The sequence below is a fragment of the Cervus elaphus genome, chromosome 27, assembly GCF_910594005.1.
Source record: "Cervus elaphus chromosome 27, mCerEla1.1, whole genome shotgun sequence".
NCBI lineage: Eukaryota > Metazoa > Chordata > Mammalia > Artiodactyla > Cervidae > Cervus > Cervus elaphus.
Window position 1 is genome coordinate 46,929,761 of NC_057841.1, and position 19,961 is coordinate 46,949,721.

Below are 19,961 nucleotides of genomic sequence, written 5' to 3' on the forward strand. Positions count from 1 at the left end.
AGTAATTAGCCTCCAGCTAATAAAAATAAATGAAAAAAACAAAAAAGCAACCCAGTGTTTGATACTATGTGATAGCAGCCCAAACCAAGATATGTCCTATGTGAAGTCTGCCTAGCTAGGATTTTATTTTTTTTAATTTTTTATTATTTATCTATTTATTTACCTAGCTAGGATTTTAAAGACATTGAACTATCTCAGGAATTTCGAACATAAGGGACTTCATCTGTGTTTTTTATTTTTGTTTCTTAATTTGGGTGATGGGCACATGGGTATCCATTATTTTATCCTATATGTCTGAAATTCATTAAAAATAGTCTTTCCAGATTAAAAAAATCCAAGTTATTAAACTAAAAAATAAAGAAACAATCATAAATGCATTTTTAGATTATCATGTAGGCTTCAAAATAAAACATTTAAAAATAATTGCACAATAATCCATTGAATGAATTAACACTTTATACATAGCTCAATATCTTGCCCACAGAGAATATCTGATAAATATTTTGTTTCTTTAAATAATTATAGAGAGATATAATTCATGTTACAATTCTCTAATTTGAAGCATACAATTCAGTAGTTTTTAGTATACTCACATGTGACCAACATATGAACTAGTATGTGCAACCTCGATCAATTTTAGAATATTTTTATCACCTCAGAAAGAAAGACCTTTAACTATCACCCTTCTACTTACCACCCCCTCATTCCCTGCTCCCTTCCCTAAACAACCACTAATCTACTTCCATTCTCTATACATTTCCCTGTACTGGACCTCTTATATAAATGAAATCATAATACGTAGACTTTTGTGGCTTTTCTAATCTAGCATAATGTCTTCAAGACCCATTCAAGTTATGGCATGTATCTTACATCTCTTTTTATGACTGTCATAGTAATTTTATAAAAAATTTATCTCGAATACTGGTGCTTGAGGAGAGGTAATTTGATTAGAGATAAATGAAAAGAAATACTTCTCTGGAGATTCTAAAAGAACTTCAGCTACATCCAAGATCTCTGGAGGTTGCTGACACAGTCCTCATTCCAGAATCTGACTTAACTTTCTAATACTGGGAATATTAAGCTATAGATTAGATTTTTGCTCCCAGTTCAAAGAGGCAAAGAGTGGAAGAAGAGTTATTTTACTGACAAGAACAAATGAAAGAAAGAGACATGTGACTCATTTATTTCATAACAGAAGTTTGTACCTCTTAATCTCCTTCACTTATTTCACTCCTACCACCTGGCCTCCTCTCCTCTGACAAACGCCTATTTATTCTGTATTTATGTCCTCTGTTTCTGTTTGGTTATGTTTGTTCCTTTGTTTTGTTTTTTTAGATTCCACATGTGAGATCATATAATATTTGTCTTTGACTGGCTTCACTTACCTGGAGGAGGGCCTGGCAACCTCTTCCAGTATTCTTGCCTTGAGAATCCCATGGACAGAGAAGCCTGGCAGGCTACAGTATATGGGGTCACAAAAGAGTCAGACATGACTTAGCATATAAACAGCAATATTACATTATACATATATTATTTATATGTTATATAGAATTATTTATTTATAAAAATAAATTTATTTGCTCCTATTATAAATTTATTGCTCTTTATTTATTTATTATATGTAAATAATGCTGGAATGAACAGAAGGGTTCAAGTATCATTTCAAATTAGTGTTTTTATTTTCTTTGATAAATATCCAGAACTGGAATTACTGGATCATAAGATAGTTCTATTTTTACATTTTTGAGAATCTTCCACACTATTTTCCACAGTGGATGCACCAAATTACATTTCCACCAGCAGTGCACAAGGCTCCTTTTTCTCCACATCCTTGCCAATACTTGATAGTCGTCCTCTTGATAATAGCCATTGTGGCAGATGTGAGGTGATACTTCACAGTGGTTTTAATTTACATTTTCCTGATGATTAGTGATATTGAGCATCTTTTCCTGTGCCTGTTGACAGATGTGTATGTCTTTTTGGAAAAATGATATCAGAATAGTTCTAGAAACCATGGGTTAAAGGTGACAGAGTTGCCATTAACCTGAGTTCCTGAATGATTGGGTAGAAAACAATCATCCTGCCAACCTAAATATTAGCCCTAGAAGTGGTTAACATGTAATCCACTGAAATTTGAGAAGCTATTTATTACTGTAGCTTAGTATGTCCTAACCAATCAAAAATCATTTCCATGTTGCAAGATTGACATAAAGTACAAACTTATTTGAAAATTATAGGAATATGATAAAGATCAAAGGGGGTATAATTTGTCAAAATTGCACATAAATAAATTGTTCTTTTACCCTGACTTTGCATGTTTTTTAAAAAAGACACATTACTATAAAATAACTCCTTAATAAATAAGAATATAATTTTAAATATAAAATTTCTCAGATAATGGATATAAAATTCCTTCAGTGTTTTTATGATTTAAGAAATAAATCAGATTTGAAACAAATTATATAAACAAAATTTCCAGTCTTTATACTGATTGGCTAGTGTAAATCTTGGCCAAAAGAAAGAACCAGACCTAAAAGATCTAATCAAAGAATTTGTGCAGAAGTTTCCGAGAACTGTCACCATTTTCTATAGCACTAGCTTTTGACAAGACAGAGAGAATTGCTTCTCAGTTCTTCAAATAACAGTACATGGAATAAGACTCTAGAAGGTTTTTTTTTTTGTTGTTGTTGTTAATACCTTTATTTGTAAATTGGTGATGCATTTCAAAGTCAGCTCTTCCAGAACATCGTAATCTAGTAGGCAACACAATGGTGACAAACACTTTCATGATAATTCATAATCTAAACATTCTCAGATTTTCCATTTCAGCTAATGGCATCACCACTAGGCTTTCAAAATTTAGCTTGAATTTTGACCAGTTGTTTTTAGTTTCACACTGTTTCTGAATTCCATCATTTGTCTTCCATTTTCAATATCCAACATCCAGACAAACACTTTAAGCCCCATGTCTGGATTCCTGAAAGAAAAATATTTTTAATTGCTCTTAGCTCAAATATTTTCTTTCTGCTCCACCTACCAAAGCAGATGCCCTAAAATATTGTTTTCACATAAGAATAAAAATTGTTATCTTTCACTGAATATTTACTAAGTGCTAGAATCTCTGCTAAATACTTTTTTAAAAAGTCACTCAGTTGTGTCCAACTCTTTGTGACCCATGGACTATACAGTCCATGGAATTCTCCAGGCCAGAATACTGGCATGGGTAACTGTTTCCTTCGCTGGGGAATCTTCCCAACCCAGAGATCGAACCCAGGTCTCCCGCATTGTAGGCAAATTCTTTACCAGCTAAGCCACCAGGGAAGCCCAGGAATATTGGAATGGGTAGCCTATCCCTTCTCTAGTGGATCTTCCCAACCCAGGAATCAAACTGGTGTTGCCTACATTGCAGGCTGATTCTTTACTAGCTGAGCTGTCAGTGAAGCCCAGCTATCAGGGAATACTTTTGACACATATTATTTTACTCCTGCAACTACTCTATGTAGTAGATGTTATTTTTTCCCTACATCTAAAAAATGAGACTAAGGCTTAGAGAGGTTAAGTAACTTGTCTTTATTTGCAGTCTTCAGTGGAAGGGACAAAATTCAAACCCTGGCATATGTGACTTCAGAGCCTGACATTTTGGTTAATATTATAGTGCCATTGGAATAATAATTAGAAGTCCCTGAACCCATTTGTTAGTCTTTAGTAGAAACTCCTCTTGTGACTCCACCCTTTCCTATATTCAGGAACTCAAAATGGCTCTCTACTGTATGTTGAAACATATTCTCATTCACCAGCAAAATTCACATGTGTCCTTAGTATGTTTCATATACATCTCCTCAGCTATATTAAACAGCCATTTCAACCCAACTTTGCTCTGGGTATGTATAACATATATGTGTGTAGATAGATGAAAAATATATGAGATATATAAATTAATATAAATACATAAAAAAGAATATATATATATATATATATATCTTCAGAGAGAGAATATATAAATTCTATTTCCTGATACTCCTGCATCAAGTTTGATCACCTTGTGACATTCTTGTCCAACAACTCTTTTTTCTTCTCTGTCCCTGAAACTTTCTTTCTCCATTCTTTTCAGAGCCCAGATTCACACACACACACTTGCCCACAAGAGTGGGCAATATTGAACTCCAGTTCAATATTTTATTGAACACAAACCAGCTGTTAGGCAGGGTCTTTTCTAGGCTCTAAGAAAACAGGTGTGGACAAAATAAAAATAGTTCTTGTCCCTGAAGAGCTTTCACTTTAGCTGCATGTATGTGTGCATGCATAGTTGTGTCCAACTCTTTGAGACCCTGTAAACTGTAGCTTCCAGGCTTCACTGTCCATGGAATTTTCCAGGTAAGAATAGTGGAGTGGGTTGCCATTCCCTTCTCCAGGGGATCTTCCAGACCCAGAGATTGAACCCATGTCTCTTGGGTCTCCTGCATTGGCAGGTGGATTCATTAGCAATTCACCACATAGGGAGATTAATTTTAGGAGACACTAGTAATTAAAGCATGTCATCCATATCCAGTGTTTCCACATTTGTGGATTCAAACAATTGCAGATCAAAAATATTTTTTTAATTCCAGGAACTTCAAAAAGCAAAATTTGCCACTTTTTAGAAATTATTTACATAGCATTTATATTGTACACACAACTATTTATATAGTATTTGCATTATTTTATTATATAGATGTTTACATTGTAGTAGATATTATAAATAATCTAGAAATGATTTGAAGAATTCAGGAAGATTGCATAGGTTATATGCAAATACTGAAACAGGTTATATAAGGCACTTGAGTATCTGCAGATTTTGGTATCCAGGAGAACTGGAACCAATTCCCCATGGATACAGAGTGACAACTGTGCTTTATGAACAAGTAAATAAGAAAAATGTGGAGAAAAAATGAAAAGGTATTACAAAGAAGATAAACTAGAATGGGCTGATAGAGAGTGACATTAGGGGAGATTGTTGTTCTAGCCTTCAGTTCAGTTCAGTTGCTCAGTCGTGTCTGAGTCTTTGCGACCCCATAGACTGCAGCAGCACTCCAGGCTTCCCTGTCCATCACCAACTCTTGGAGCTGCTCAAACTCATGTCCATCAAGTCAGTGATGCCATCCAACCGTCTCATCCTCTGTCATCCCCTTCTCCTCCTGCCTTCAATCTTTCCCAGCATCAGGGTCTTTTCAAATGAGTCAGTTCTTCGCATCAGGTGGCCAAAGTATTGGAGCTTCAGCTTCAGCATCAGTCCTTCTAATGAATATTCAGGACTGATTTCCTTTAGGATTAAGTGGTTGGATCTCCTTGCTGTCCAAGGAACTCTCAAGGGTCTTCTTCAACACCACAGTTCAAAAGCATCAATTCTTCGGCGCTCAGCTTTCTTTACATGACTGCTTTGACTATATGGACCTTTGCTGACAAAGTAATGTCTCTGGTTTTTAATATGCTGCTAGGTTGATCATAACTTTTCTTCCAAAGAGCAAGTGTCTTTTGATTTCACGGTTGCCCTCACCATCTACAGTGATTTTGGAGCCCCCCAAAATAAAGTCTCTCACTGTTTCTATTGTATCCCCATCTATTTGCCATGAAACGATGGGACCAGATGCCATGATCATAGCTTTTTGAATGTTGAGTTTTAAGCCAGCTTTTTCTCTCTCCTCTTTCACTTTCATCAAAAGTCTCTTTAGTTCTTCTTCACTTTCTGCCATAAGGGTGGTGTCATCTGCACCTTTGAGGTTATTGATATTTCTCCTGGCAATCTTGATTCCAGTTTTTGCTTCATACAGCCCAGGATCTCACATGATGTACTCTGCATATAAGTTAAATAAGCAGGATAACAATATACAGCCTTGATATACTCCTTTCCCAATTTGGAACCAGTCGGTTTTTCCATGTCTGGTTCTGTTTCTTCTTGACTTGCATACAGATGTCTCAGACAGCAGGTAAGGTGGTCTGGTATTCCCAACCCTTGAAGAATTTTCCAAAGTTTCTTGTGATCCACATAGTCAGAGGCTTTGGTGTAGTCAATAAAGAAGAAGTAGATATTTTTCTGTAACTTTCTTGCTTTTTCAACTCTCTTCTTTTTGCTGACTGTATAGAGCTTCTTCACCTTTGGCTGCAAAGAATATAATCAATCTGATTTTGATGTTGACCTTCTGGTGGTGTCCATGTGTAGAGTCTTCTCTTGTGTTGTTGGAAGAGAGTGTTTGCTATGACCAGTGCATTCTTTTGGTAAAACTGTATTAGCCATTGCCCTGCTTCATTCTGTACTCCAAGGCCAAATTTGCCTGTTTCTCCAGGTATCTCTTTACTTCCTACTTTTGCATTCCAGTCCCCTATAAGGAAAAGCACATCTTTTTTGGGTGTTAGTTCTAGAAGGTCTTGTAGGTCTTTATAGAACTGTTCAAATTCAGCTTCTTCAGTATTACTTGTCGCGGCATAGACTTGGATTACTGTGGTGTTGAATGGTTTGCCTTGGAAACAGAGATCATTCTGTTGTTTTTGAGACTGCATCCAAGTACGGCATTTCGGATTCTTTTGTTGACTATGATGGCTACTCCATTTCTTCTAAGGGTTTCTTGCCCACAGTAGTAGATATAATGTTCATCTGAATTAAATTTGTCCGTTCTAGTCCATTTTAGTTCACTGATTCCTAAAATGTCAATGTTCACTTTTGCCATCTCCTGTTTGACCACTTCCAATTTACCTTGATTCATGGACCTAACATTCCAGGTTCCTATGCAATATTATTCTTTACAGCATTGGACTTTACTTCCTTCACCAGTCACATCCACAACTGGGCGTTGCTTTCACCTTGGCTCCATCTCTTCATTCTTTCTGGAGTTATTTCTCCACTGTTCTCCAGTAGCATTTTGGGTACCTTCCGACCTGGGGAGTTCATCTTTCATAGTGTCGTATCTTTTTGCCTTTTCATACTGTTCATGGAGTTCTCAAGGCAAGAATACTGAAGTGGTTTGGTTTGCCATTGCCTTCTCCAGTGGGCCATGTTTTGTCAGATCTCTGTCCTTCTTGGGTAGTCTTATACAGTTTGGCTCATAGTTTCATTGAGTTAGACAAGGCTGTGATCCATGTGATCAGTTTGATTAGTTTTCTGATTGATTAGTTTCTAGCCTTAGTAAGCAGGAAAGGACTGTCAGAAGACGTGGCATCTCTGGATAAGAACAAAATAATGAAAGAGTTAGCCATGAAGATGTTTGTAGAATAAATTTCAAAACAAGAGAACAATTGTGCACCTGTGTTGCTAAATCAAACTTGTGTCTGCTCCTCTAGCTCATAGCAAAGCCAACCTATTGATAATAGGTGGTTGTGGTGAAGGGAAGTATGTTTGTGTGCTAAGTCACTTCAGTCGTGTCTGACGCTTTGCAACCCTATAGACTGTAGCCCTCCAGGTTCCTCTGTCCATGGGATTCTCCAGGCAAGAATATTGGAGTGGGTTGCCATGCCCTCCTCCAGGGGACCTTCCTTACCCAGGGTATCGAACCTGTGTCCCTTATGTCTCCTGCATTGGCAGATGAGTTCTTTACCACTAGCACCACCTGCAAAGCCCAGGTTTCGATTACCTGGAACTTATAAAACAAAAGAAGGAGCATGAGCTGTATTCAATGCTGGTAGGGAGAGTAGTAGATGTTAAGTTAGGTTTTCCACTTTTGTAGAAGCCATTCTGTGTGTTATGTGGAGAATGGACTGCACGGGTGGCAGTAGTGGGAGGGGACATATTTGATCTATGCAGTGTCCTGAAGGAGAGATGTTTGTTATGCAGACTAGAGTTTTGTCTGTGACAATGAAAAGAACTGAGAGCACAGCAGAGAAACCATCAAGAAAATGAAAAAGCAATTTATAAACAAGAGAAAATGTTTGCAAATCATATATCCAAAATAGTTATATAGAACACATACAACTCAAAAGCACGGTGGAAATGTAGACTGGTGCAGCCACTATGGGAAATAAAAACAGTATGGAGAGTTCTCAAAAAACTAAATATAGAACTACCATATGATCCAGGAATTTCACTTCTGGGTATTTATCCAAAGAAAATGAAAACACTAACTCAAAAAGATATATACACTTCTATGTTTATTGCAGCCTTATTTACAGTAGTCAAGATACAGAAACAATCTAAGTGTTCATTGATGGATTAATGGATAAAGAAAATGTAATCTCTCTCTCTATATATAATTATATATAGTTTATAATTTTATATATAAAATTATATATATATATAATTTAAAAAAATGAGTAAGTCCTACATTTACAACAACATGATTGGAACTTAAGTAAGATAAGTCAGACAGAGAAAGACAAATACTGTACAATCTTTATATGGAGAATTTTAAAAACAACCAAACCCCCAAACTTATAGATACAGAGAACGTATCGGTAGTTGTCAGAGATGGAGGGTGAAGGATGGGGGAAAAGAGCCAAGGGAGTCAAAAGGTAAAAACTTCCAGTTATAAAATAAATAAGTGATAGGGATACAATGTACAGTTTGGTGACTGTGGTTAATAATACTGTATTGTATATTTGAAAGTTGCTAGGGACAAGATCTTAAAAGCCATTAGGGGAAAAAAAATTTAACTAAGTATTGTAACAGATGTTGATTAACCTTGTGATGATCAATTCACAATACAAATTGCTTCCCTGGTGGCTCAGATGGTAAAGAATCTGCCTGTATTGCAGGAGACCCAGGTTTGATCCCTGGTTCAGGAAGATCCCCTGGAGAAGCTAGGGGCAACCCACTCCAGTATTCTCGCCTGGAGAATTCCATTCTTCCTCCATGGAGGAGCCTGGTGGGCTACAGTCAGTGGGGTCACAGAGAGTCAGACCCGACTGAGTGACTAACACAATAATATTGTATCATGTCATACAACTAAAATGAATATAATGTTGTCTGTCAATTATACCTCAATTTATTTATTTATTTTGGTTTTTTGAAATTTATTTATTTTATTTTATTTATTTATTTATTTTTTGATAGTGGAGTGCAGTTTATTACACCGGAGGGCCCAAGGGTAATTTATTTATTTTAATTGGAGGCTAATTACTTTACAATATTGTAGTGGTTTTGCCATACATTGACATGAATAAGCCATGGGCGTACATGTATTCCCTATCCTGAACCCCCCTCCCACCTTCCTCCCCATCCCATCCCTCAGGGCCATCCCAGTGCACCAGCGCTGATCACCCTGTCTCATGCATCGAACCTGGACTGGCGATCTGTTTCACATATGATGATATACATGTTTCACTGCTATTCTCTCAAATCATCCCACCCTCGTCTTCTCCCGCAGAGTTCAAAAGACTGTTCTTTACATCTGTGCCTCTTTTGCTGTATCGCATTTGCTGTATCGCAAGATCGTCATTGTTACCATCTTTCTAAACTCCATATACATGCGTTGGTATACTGTATTGGTGTTTTTCTTTCTGACTTACTTCACTCTGTATAATAGACTCCAGTTTCATCCACCTCATTAGAACTGATTCAAATGTATTCTTTTTAATGGATGAGTAATATTCCACTGTGTATATGGACACAGCTTTCTTTTTTTTTTTTTCCTTTATTTATTTATTATTTTTTTCAGTGGGTTTTGTCATACATTGATATGAATCAGCCATAGATTTACATGTATTACACATCCCGATCCCTCCTCCCACCTCCCTCTCCACCCGATTCCTCTGGGTCTTCACAGTGCACCAGGCCGGAGCACTTGTCTCATGCATCCCACCTGGGCTGGTGATCTGTTTCACCATAGATGGTATACATGCTGTTCTTTTGAAACATCCCACCCTCACCTTCTCCCACAGAGTTCAAAAGTCTGTTCTGTACTTCTGTGTCTCTTTTTCTGTTTTGCATATAGGGTTATCATTACCATCTTTCTAAATTCCATATATATGTGTTAGTATGCTGTAATGTTCTTTTTCTTTCTGGCTTACTTCACTCTGTATAATGGGCTCCAGTTTCATCCATCTCATTAGAACTGATTCAAATGAATTCTTTTTAATGGCTGAGTAATATTCCATGGTGTATATGTACCACAGCCTCCTTATCCATTCATCTGCTGATGGGCATCTAGGCTGCTTCCATGTCCTGGCTATTATAAACAGTGCTGCGATGAACATTGGGGTGCACGTGTCTCTTTCAGATCTGGTTTCCTCAGTGTGGACACAGCTTTCTTATCCATTCACCTGCTGATGGACATCTAGGTTGCTTCCATGTCCTGGCTATTATAAACGGTGCTACGATGAACATTGGGGTACATGCGTCTCTTTCAATCCGGGTTTCCTCAGTGTATATGCCCAGGAGTGGGATTCCTGGGTCATATAGCAGTTCTATTTCCAGTTTTTTAAGGAATCTCCACACTGTTCTCCATAGTGGCTGTACTAGTTTGCATTCCCACCAACAGTGTAAGAGGGTTCCCTTTTCTCCACACCCTCTCCAGCATTAATTGCTTGTAGACTTTTGGATAGCAGCCATTCTGACTGGCATGTAATGGTACCTCATTGTGGTTTTGATTTGCATTTCTCTGATAATGAGTGATGTTGAGCATCTTTTCATGTGTTTGTTAGCCATCTGTATGTCTTCTTTGGAGAAATGTCTGTTTAGTTCTTTGGCCCATTTTTTGATTGGGTCATTTATTTTTCTGGAATCGAGCTGCAGGAGCTGCTTGTATATTTTTGAGGTTAATTCTTTTTCAGTTGCTTCATTTGCTATTATTTTCTCCCATTCTGAAGACTGTCGTTTCACCTTGCTTATAGTTTCCTTTGTTGTGCAAAAGATTTTAAGTTTTTTTAGCTTTTAAGCAAAAAAACTTAAGCAAAAGCTTTTAAGTTTAATTAGGTCCCATTTGTTTATTTTTGCTTTTATTTCCATTACTCTGGGAGGTGGGTCATAGAGGATCCTGCTGTGATTTATTTCAGACAGTGTTTTGCCTATATTTTTCTCTAGGAGTTTTATAGTTTCTGCTCTTATGTTTAGATCTTTAATCCATTTTGAGTTTATTTTTGTGTATGGTGTTAGAAAGTGTTCTAGTTTCATTCTTTTACAAGTGGCCGACCAGTTTTCCCAGCACCACTTGTTAAAGGGATTGTCTTTTCTATATCTCAATTAAAAAAAAAAAGAATTGGATTTATTATATTTGGTACATATATCCTCTTCTCTACCTTCTTGACTTTTAACTCTCTCCTGTCAGTGTACAATCTATATATTTTACAAGCTTTATTTAGGTCTTAACTTTCCTCTACCCTCTTTTCCTTTCTCATCCTGAGAATCACTTCAATATATGAATGCCAAATGTAGTGAGCATCTGATCTGCATAAGTTAACATAGTAAGCATTCAACAATATTTGATTGTTAATATATGCATGAATCTGGCTAACTTGCACTGTTTTCTATCTCATATGTGCTTAGGCTTAGGCTTATTTTAGTCTTGACCTTCAGTAAAATTATAATAATCCTCTCAAGAGATAAAACTATGTCCTTCTTTTGGAGGAAAGGAGGTGGGGAGGAGGAAGGCTAAATGTGATGTGATGAATTTTGTTGTTATTTTTGTTAATGTGGCAGAAACAAGCAGAAGCAGGAATTCAGATATGCTATTGTATAAAGGATTTTTAAGAAGTAAGGTTAGCTAAATATCCTAAGGATACATTATTAATGACTTCAAAAAATGCTAACACTCATCCTGAAAGCAACACAGAGAAGTTTTCTAAACAGGCAAATCATATGAGCAAAGCATTAACTTAGAAGTGTTCATCTGGTGAGAGGGTTCAGGATCTACTGATGATGGAAAACTTTGAAATAAGAGAAAGCAGTAAGAGGTTATCTCAATAATGTGTGTATAAGGTAGAATAAAAGATAGCTGATATATTTCCATGATCATCATGTTCTTATAATATGTCAAGAATGGCTATAAACTTTATATATTAATATATAATTTCATATTATTCTTTAAAATAGTAAGCTAATCATTCCCTCAGTATTATTCATAGAGAATTTGAAGCTAAGGAATTTATGTAGTATCTAAAGTAATAGAAGTACTATTACTATTGTTTCAAAGATATGGGTATAGATATCGAATGTGAAGGTACAAGGTAAGCTAAAAACCTCTACAAACATTAAATAGATAATGCTAGAAAATGGGAATTTGCCATTTATGGGTAAGAATTAAAGTTAGTGACATAGAACCAATTTTCCATTTATTTACTACATGTCTTAGATTAATTTTGTACAGAACCGACATCTTAGTCCCTCTATTCTCAACAAAAATAATTTTACCATATTTGTTTACAAATGATCATGGTTTATAAATATCCAATGTTTCCTCCAAACATAATATTTTACTACCACCAAGAGTGAAATAATCCCTGTATATTTCTTTTCTAGTTGAATGTTCATGAAGAGTTTGGATTGCAAACTTAAGTTGCAAAATTTTAGTACATATAGAATTTAGTATAGGAAATAAAAAAATATAGGCATCGCACAGAGTTTATAAGATTATTATTGTCACTTTTTTATTGTTATTTTGCAAAATCAATTGCAAGTTTAGAAATTATAGTTTATTCTTGTTCTTTATCCCTTTTTAATCTTTTTGTGCACATTTCAATTTGTAGCATAAATCTAGACACCTAGTATGTGCTTAATAAATATGAGTCACTGTTGCTTTTGAAGAAATCTTTAATTTGTAAATATAGTATTTCTTCTTCCTCAATAAGGATCAGTTACCATTCTCACTTTACAAATGGAAAAATATTATCCATCTTCTTTCTCCTAAACCAGGCAGCCTCTAAGCCTGGACTGACATTTTTCTCAATTAAAATTATATACATTAATTACAACTGTTTTCCAGTATGTGGATAGGGTAGAGAACAGTTGTTCTTAACGTGAAAGAGGACAACCGCAGAGAATGACAACAGGAAGCATCTTTCAGGCAATTTACAACTTGAGGCCAAGGCCACATCTGCTGTGACAAATAGGAAAGGGGATTGGGTAATTACCTATGAGGCTGATCCCTGTAGATAGCCACTCTCCCCACACCCCGCAAATCACTTTGCCCTTGAAAGCATTTCCTTCCTTCTCTTAACCCTCACGTTTTCTGACTAATTATATAGTAAATACTGTGAGGGCAGAGACAGGGTCTTCTATGTCCCACATAACTGGACTGATTGGCTCATTTGGTACTAATGAGCATAAAGATGTCATTTAGGGTCACAAAAGAGGAAAAACAATATGTTATATTGGAAACTGCCTTGTTTACAAGGGTTGGCTTCTGGCTTACAGTAGCTACTGGGTGAGTATGGATTTCCCTAACTTCCTGACAGGCCAAATTCAACCTGTTCTTCAGTGTCAAATCAGTTCAACTTTCTTCAAGAAGCTTTCCCTGAAGATGCCAGTTTGATTTCTAAGTTTAATAGAATCCCTCATACAATTCTTTAGCCCTAGATCATATCCTAACTTCCATTGTTATTTAACTACATCCCTTGCATATGTTGTTGTTTAGTCACTAAGTTGTGTCTGACTCTTTACAACCATAGGAGCTGCAGCACACCAGTCTTCCCTGTCCTTCACTATCTCCTGGAGTTTGCTCAGACTCATGTCCATTGAGTCAGTGATGCCATCCAACCGTCTCATTCTCTGCTGCCCCCTTCTCCTCCTGCCCTCAATTTTAATGAGTCAGCTGTTTGCTTCAGGTGGCCAAACAACTGTAGCTCCAGCTTCAGCATCAGTGTTTCCAATGAATATTCAGGACTGATTTCTTTTAGGATGGACTGGTTTGATCTCCCAGCAGTCCAAGGGACTCTCAAGACTTCTCCGACACCACAATTTGGAAGCATAATTTCTTTGGCACTCAGCTGTCTTTATGGTCTAACTCTCACATCCATGCATGACTACCAGAAAAACCATAGCTTTGACTTTATGGACCTTTGCTGGCAAAGTGATGTCTCTGCTTCTTAACACACTGTCTAGGTTTGTCATGGTTTTCCTTCCAAGGAGCAAGCATCTCTTAATTTCATGGCTGCAGTCACCATCCACAGTTATCTTGGAGCCCAAGAAATTGAAATATGCTACCATTTCCAGTTTTTCCCCATCTATTTGCCTTGAAGTGATGGGACTGGATGCCATGATCTTAGTTTTTTGATTGTTGAGTTCAGGCCAGCTTTTCTACTCTTCTCTTTTACCCTCATCAAGAGACTTTTTAGTTCCTCTTCATTTTCCTTTATTAGAGTGGCAACTTCTGCACATTTGAGGTTGTTGATATTTCTCCGTGAAGAAATATACCTCCTTGCACATGCCTGTCTCCAAATTAAAATGAAAGGACAGGGACTGTGCATTTAAAAAAAATTTTTTTATGTTCACCCCCACTCCACTTCTTAACCCTATCCTCATCCTCAACCAATGTGAGGATCTGGCACAGGATGGTAGTCAAATGAAAAATGACAATGTGAATGATTTGTATAAATATATCGGGATTTAACAATGCAAACAAACACTCTTCACTTCCAAGGAATTCTTTTTTGTTTTTGTTTTTGTTTTAAAAAACAATATTGTTTTATTACTAACAGGAGTGGCCTGCCTGGGTAGGTGGGTGTGCTGGGCTCAGGGTATGTGGGGGCTGTGAAGAGCAGATAGCTGAGAGGCTGGAAAGAAAGGGAGTGGGTCTGGAGGGTAGGCCCACAGGTTCCTCCAGTTTACTTAGGGCCAGAGGCGGACTTAATAAAGGATTCATGGCAAGCAATGGCCAGGCCACCAATAAGATTAAGAAATTCTTGGAAATCTAGCTGCCCATCAGAGTTGAGGTCCAATCTCTTCATCATGCGGTCAAGGACACCAGGGTCCTTCTGGTTCTTTGTGAAGGCACCCAGCTCTGTATTCATGAAGATTAGGAACTCGGCCTTGGAGAGTTTGCTGTTGTTACCATCCCTTCCAGCATGCTTTTGGAAAACAGCAATCAGAGACTCGATGCATGTTCAGTCTCCGTAGGGCTGGATACTTTTGCCATGTCGGAGAGGAGCGAGGCGCGCGGATGCGAGCGGGGAGCTGCGCGGCGGGCACTGGGCGGCGGGCCGGGTCCCGGGCCTCCGGGCCGGCCCCCCTGGCTCCCCCAAGGAATTCTTATGAAAAACTTAGCAAATTGCTGCCCTTGAAAACTATTCTTCTCCCAGGTAGGTTTATCCTTTAGGGGGTAGATAGCTGATGGTTACTTTATTCTGTGTTAAATAATTTTTCCTTCCCTATGCTTGTCCTAACCAGTAGACTCGGGATACTTTCTTGGTTGGGAATCCTTCCAGCCTGAAGCATTCTAGTTGGGATTATAATAGTGAGGCAAGTGAAATATTAGATGGTAGGCTAAAAGGTACATAAAAGAATTGTTGAATGTCTTTATATTCTTCACTCCATATACAGAGCAGATCTTTTCCCTTTAGAGCTCCATTGTGTTGGGAAACTCCAACAAAACATGCCCTAGATCCTGTAGCAGTGAGTTGCCTTGCTGGACGGGTAACAAGGCATTACTCTTTCTTCTTTACATCAAGATCCAGCATATATCTTAATTAGTAAATCCAAAATAAAAAAATTAGCTCTTCAGAAATCGTTTCTGTTGCAATGCTAAAAGAATTCAGAGAAGGTGTTGAATAAAGTAGATTTGAGAAGCCAGACAAGGCTTCAGGGCTCACAAAGGACCTGAAATAGACTCCAGTGGTTGTGTTATTGACCAGGGTTCTTGGCCTTCGTTAATCAATAGAAATTGATAAAAGGCCAGACAAAAAAATTAAGAAAAGTTTTATTGGGGTCCCTGTTGCAGTAGTGGGGAGCAGAAACAAGTAACAGTTTCCCTTGCTTATTTCCCAAGACAGAGGCAAGCTGGTTTCCTTATATATGATGAAGATAGGGGATGAGTCCAGGGGCAGGCCAGAGGGACAGCTTAGGTGGTTTGCCCACCCCTTTGGTGGTGTTATGTGCAGAGGGCACATGCAATACCCTGGTTTTGTTCCTGGATTTTGAGAAATGGTAGCTCAGTGTTTGTTTTTTTTTTGTATCTTGTCCATAATTTGCCCCAACTGCTCATGCACACAGTTATTTTCAGTCCCTTATAGTGTCTTTGTATTTTGTTGCTTGAGAAGACATTTGTTCAGGTGCAAGCACTGTAGCAAATGATCCCAGATCCCAGATCCCAGTGTGTCTCCATAGAATAAAAGATAGGAGGAGGAAGGAGGGCATTATAGAGGATTGCCCAAACAAAAATATTAATAAAATGTCTATTCAGTGTCTTCAAAGAGGTTGTAGCCTATTTCATCAACACTACCCTAAATAAATCAAGATAACGTCTATAAATATTGTTCAACCAAGAAATCGTCTCCATTTGGTAAGAATGTTTCAATGTGAGGATGACCACACCTTTAAAAGGAATGCTGATAATGACACTAGTTATGTCTCTTTGGAAAATCAATTAAACTTCCTAGCCCTTGATTTCCTTATCTTTACAACTGAAATAATTATGCTTGTCCTGTCTCTCTTAGGGTGAAGGTGAAGGTCAGATGAGATAATACATGTGAAACACTGGGAAAGAACTGGGGTAAGTGTAAGAAATTATTATCTTATTTGTCTGATATATTAGAAGGAATTGCAGCTGTTATCTAAAAATGTGTGTGACAGTCATGTGAGTCACTTGTTTTTCAACTTTCTTTCATGAAAGGCCAAAGCTTCTATATATAAAATCACCAAGTAGGTGTAATCAGGTTTGACAAAAGATGATTCTCTTTCCCTTTATTTCTCTTTCACTGTCCAAGATTTTGATCTAAGAAATGCTCAAAAGAAACAACTTGAAAATATCTACTTAGAGCTACTCTCTGTTTTATGTTGGAAGAAGCACAATTTACTTATCATTGTTTCTTAAAGTCTAATACAGAAAAAGAAGTTAAAATTTTTGATAAATGAATGAATGAAGTTACAAACAACAAAGACTTGGAATTTATTCATTATTTAACTTAGTAATTTGTACCCGGAATGTATTCAGGTCATTTAAGAAATGGCTCCTTTTCCTTGTGATTTAGATCTACTAGTTAATTGGTTTCTCTGCCTGGCTGACTGTCACTTGAGATGCCTACATTGCTTATAATGTCCATAAACAGAGAAAGTTTATTAATTTAATCTACTTCAGCTAGTGGGAAATGTGTGGGAACTAGCCTGTGTGCACAGGATTCTCTTGGGTCTGTTTGTTTGCTAGATTACCACCTCAGAGAAAGCCAGGCTATATCTGTCTACACAAAACCCACATGACTAGACTAACTTATGGCGTGTAGCCAACCAATTCATTGATTCATTGGCAAGTGTAAATTGCTTGACTGTATTTCTGGTTGTCTAATAGTTAATGAATTTGAATTGGTTGATTCAATAATGCTGTGAAGACAGATTCTTTTCTATTTTTTTCATGGAAAATATGTATTTCTTTACTTGGAAAGACTAATTATTAGTTTTAACCATCTTCACAAAAAATAATCAGCCTAGACTGATATGAAATATCCTAGCTTAACAGGCAAAAGATCTATACTCTCATCTAATACTACTCCCTTTACCTAATGGAGATACTAGATGAGAGTGTCTAGGAACTCTTGCCCTGGAGAAGGGAATGGCAACCCACTCCAGTATTCTTGCCTGGAGAATTCCATGGACAGAGGATCCTGGCTACAGTCCATGGGGTCGCAAAGAGTTGGACACTACTGAGTGACTAACACACACACACACAGAAACTCTTGATCTTAGGAAATGGATTTCAACCTCACACCCCACCTCTTCTCTTCACCATGTACTCGACCTCAACTCCTACTTCCAGCTCAATATTACATAAATGTAAATGAAAAATTTAAATTGGTAGATTTCAAATATGGGCTTCATAATACTGGCCTTCCTCAAATAGAATCCTTGCTTATATAGCCTTCACACATCTAACTACTTGAGACTCATCTCTATCATAGAGTCATAATAGATTATGAGAGAGGACCTTCCTGGTGGTCTAGTGGTTAAGAATCACCTGCTAATGCAGAGGACATGGGTTCAGTCCCTGGTGTGAGATGATCCCACATGCCACGGGGCAACTAAGCCTATTGTTATACCTACTGAACCAGCACACTAGAGCCCATGAGCCACAACTACTGAGCCCATGGGCCACAGATACTGAAGCCCATGCACCTAGAGCCTGTCTTCCCCAACAAGAGAAGCCACTGTTATGAGAAGCCCATGCACCAAAATGAAGAAGAGCCCCCAGTTGCAACAACTAGAGAAAGCCCATGTGCAGCAATGAAGACCCAGCATAGCCAAAAATAAAAATAAATAAATAATTTCTTATAGAAAATATATTATGAGAGATTCTATTCAGGGACATGAAGAGCACAAACAAGGCTTCCCAATGGAGTTGAAGTGTAAGCTTCATGTTAGGCTATGGGTAGAAGCTAGATTAGTAAATAAATAGACAATAAAAGGAAAGGTTTCAGACAAAGCCAGAATTGTGAGCAAAGGCATGGAGAATATAAGAAATTGCAATGCGTCTATAGAAGTGGATGTTGCTCAGTTTACCTTGAGTATAAACAGGGGGATGAGGCAAATCGGATAATTAGCTAGTGCTTATGGTGTGGTGGCTCTTGCATTAATTCGATAAATGATAGGTTCTAAAATTTTTCAACGTTTGTTTAAGTAATGACAAATATTCCTACAACGGGGCTTTACTTTATAAGCCTGGTTTACTGATGGCTCCAGGACACAAAATTGGTGCCAGTGTGGTTGAAAGGAGGAAGAGTTTTGTGTTAAAACATGAATATGACAGTTGGAAAGCTGTCATAGCCAACTAGGTGAGAAATGAGGACTTAAACTGAAAGGCAATGAGGTGGGTGTAGAAAAAGAATTATTTCACTTGGCAAGGATACTGTCCAAGAAATAATGGACAAGAAGTCCCTCCCACCACCGCCTACTATTTCCACAGGGCAGTGCAGTTCTATTGTGCTAATTTAGGATTGTGGTTAGAATATATTTTACTTTATTTCCTTTAAGCTTCTTATGAAAATCTGTCACAGCTGCACACCAATTAATGAACTCCTGCAGGCTGGGCTCAGATTTTACTAGAGGCTATAGGAGATCTCTTGGCATGACAGCCAAACTGAGTTTTCTGCACTCAGAGAGGATTCCTCATCTGTGTAGTGGCCAGCATCCTCGGCAAAGCTGCTTTCCTTGCTCAGTAGCCATCCATATCACAGTAGTGTGTTCTGGGAACTATCAGAGCTAAGATCATTCCCCTGGCTTTTACCAGTCATCTATGTGTGTTCTCAAGAGAGAAAATATGATATATACAACCACTGAAAGCCGAAGAGCAAGTCTGAAGGGAGGTAACTTCTCTTAGACCCACTTCTGCTCACTTATCAGCCCTGTGATTGTGCATAAATCCTGGACTCTTTCTGTATCTCAGCTTCTTCATCTATAATATGGGTAAATACTACACATATTCCATGTAATGTTTAAAATTAGAGCAGGAAGCTAACACAGCTACTTTAGAGAGTTGGAAAACAAGGTTGTCTTGTGGATCCAGGGAAATAAGATGTTATACAAAAAACCTGTGCCAACTATAAAGCATTATACAAACACTCAGTTATAGTATTTCTATATAGGTACTGTATGATGTTTTTGTTTTTCCAGTTCAGTTCAGTCGCTCAGTCGTGTTCCACTCTTTGCAACCCCGTGAACTGCAGCACGCCAGGCCTCCCTGTCCATCACCAACTCCCGGAGTTTACCCAAACTCATGTCCATTGAATCGGTGATGCCATCCAACCAGCTCATCCTCTGTCGTCCCCTTCTCCTCCTGCCTTCAATCTTTCCCAGCATCAGGGTCTTTTCAAATGAGTCAGCTCTTCGCATCAGGTGGACAAAGTATTGGAGTTTCAGCTTC

At 37.7% G+C, this 19,961-nt stretch overlaps 1 pseudogene; it reads right to left on the bottom strand.

The window, feature by feature from the left end:
• Positions 1 to 14,560: 14,560 nt before the first annotated feature.
• Positions 14,561 to 15,047, bottom strand: LOC122684792 (annotated as a pseudogene).
• Positions 15,048 to 19,961: the final 4,914 nt, after the last annotated feature.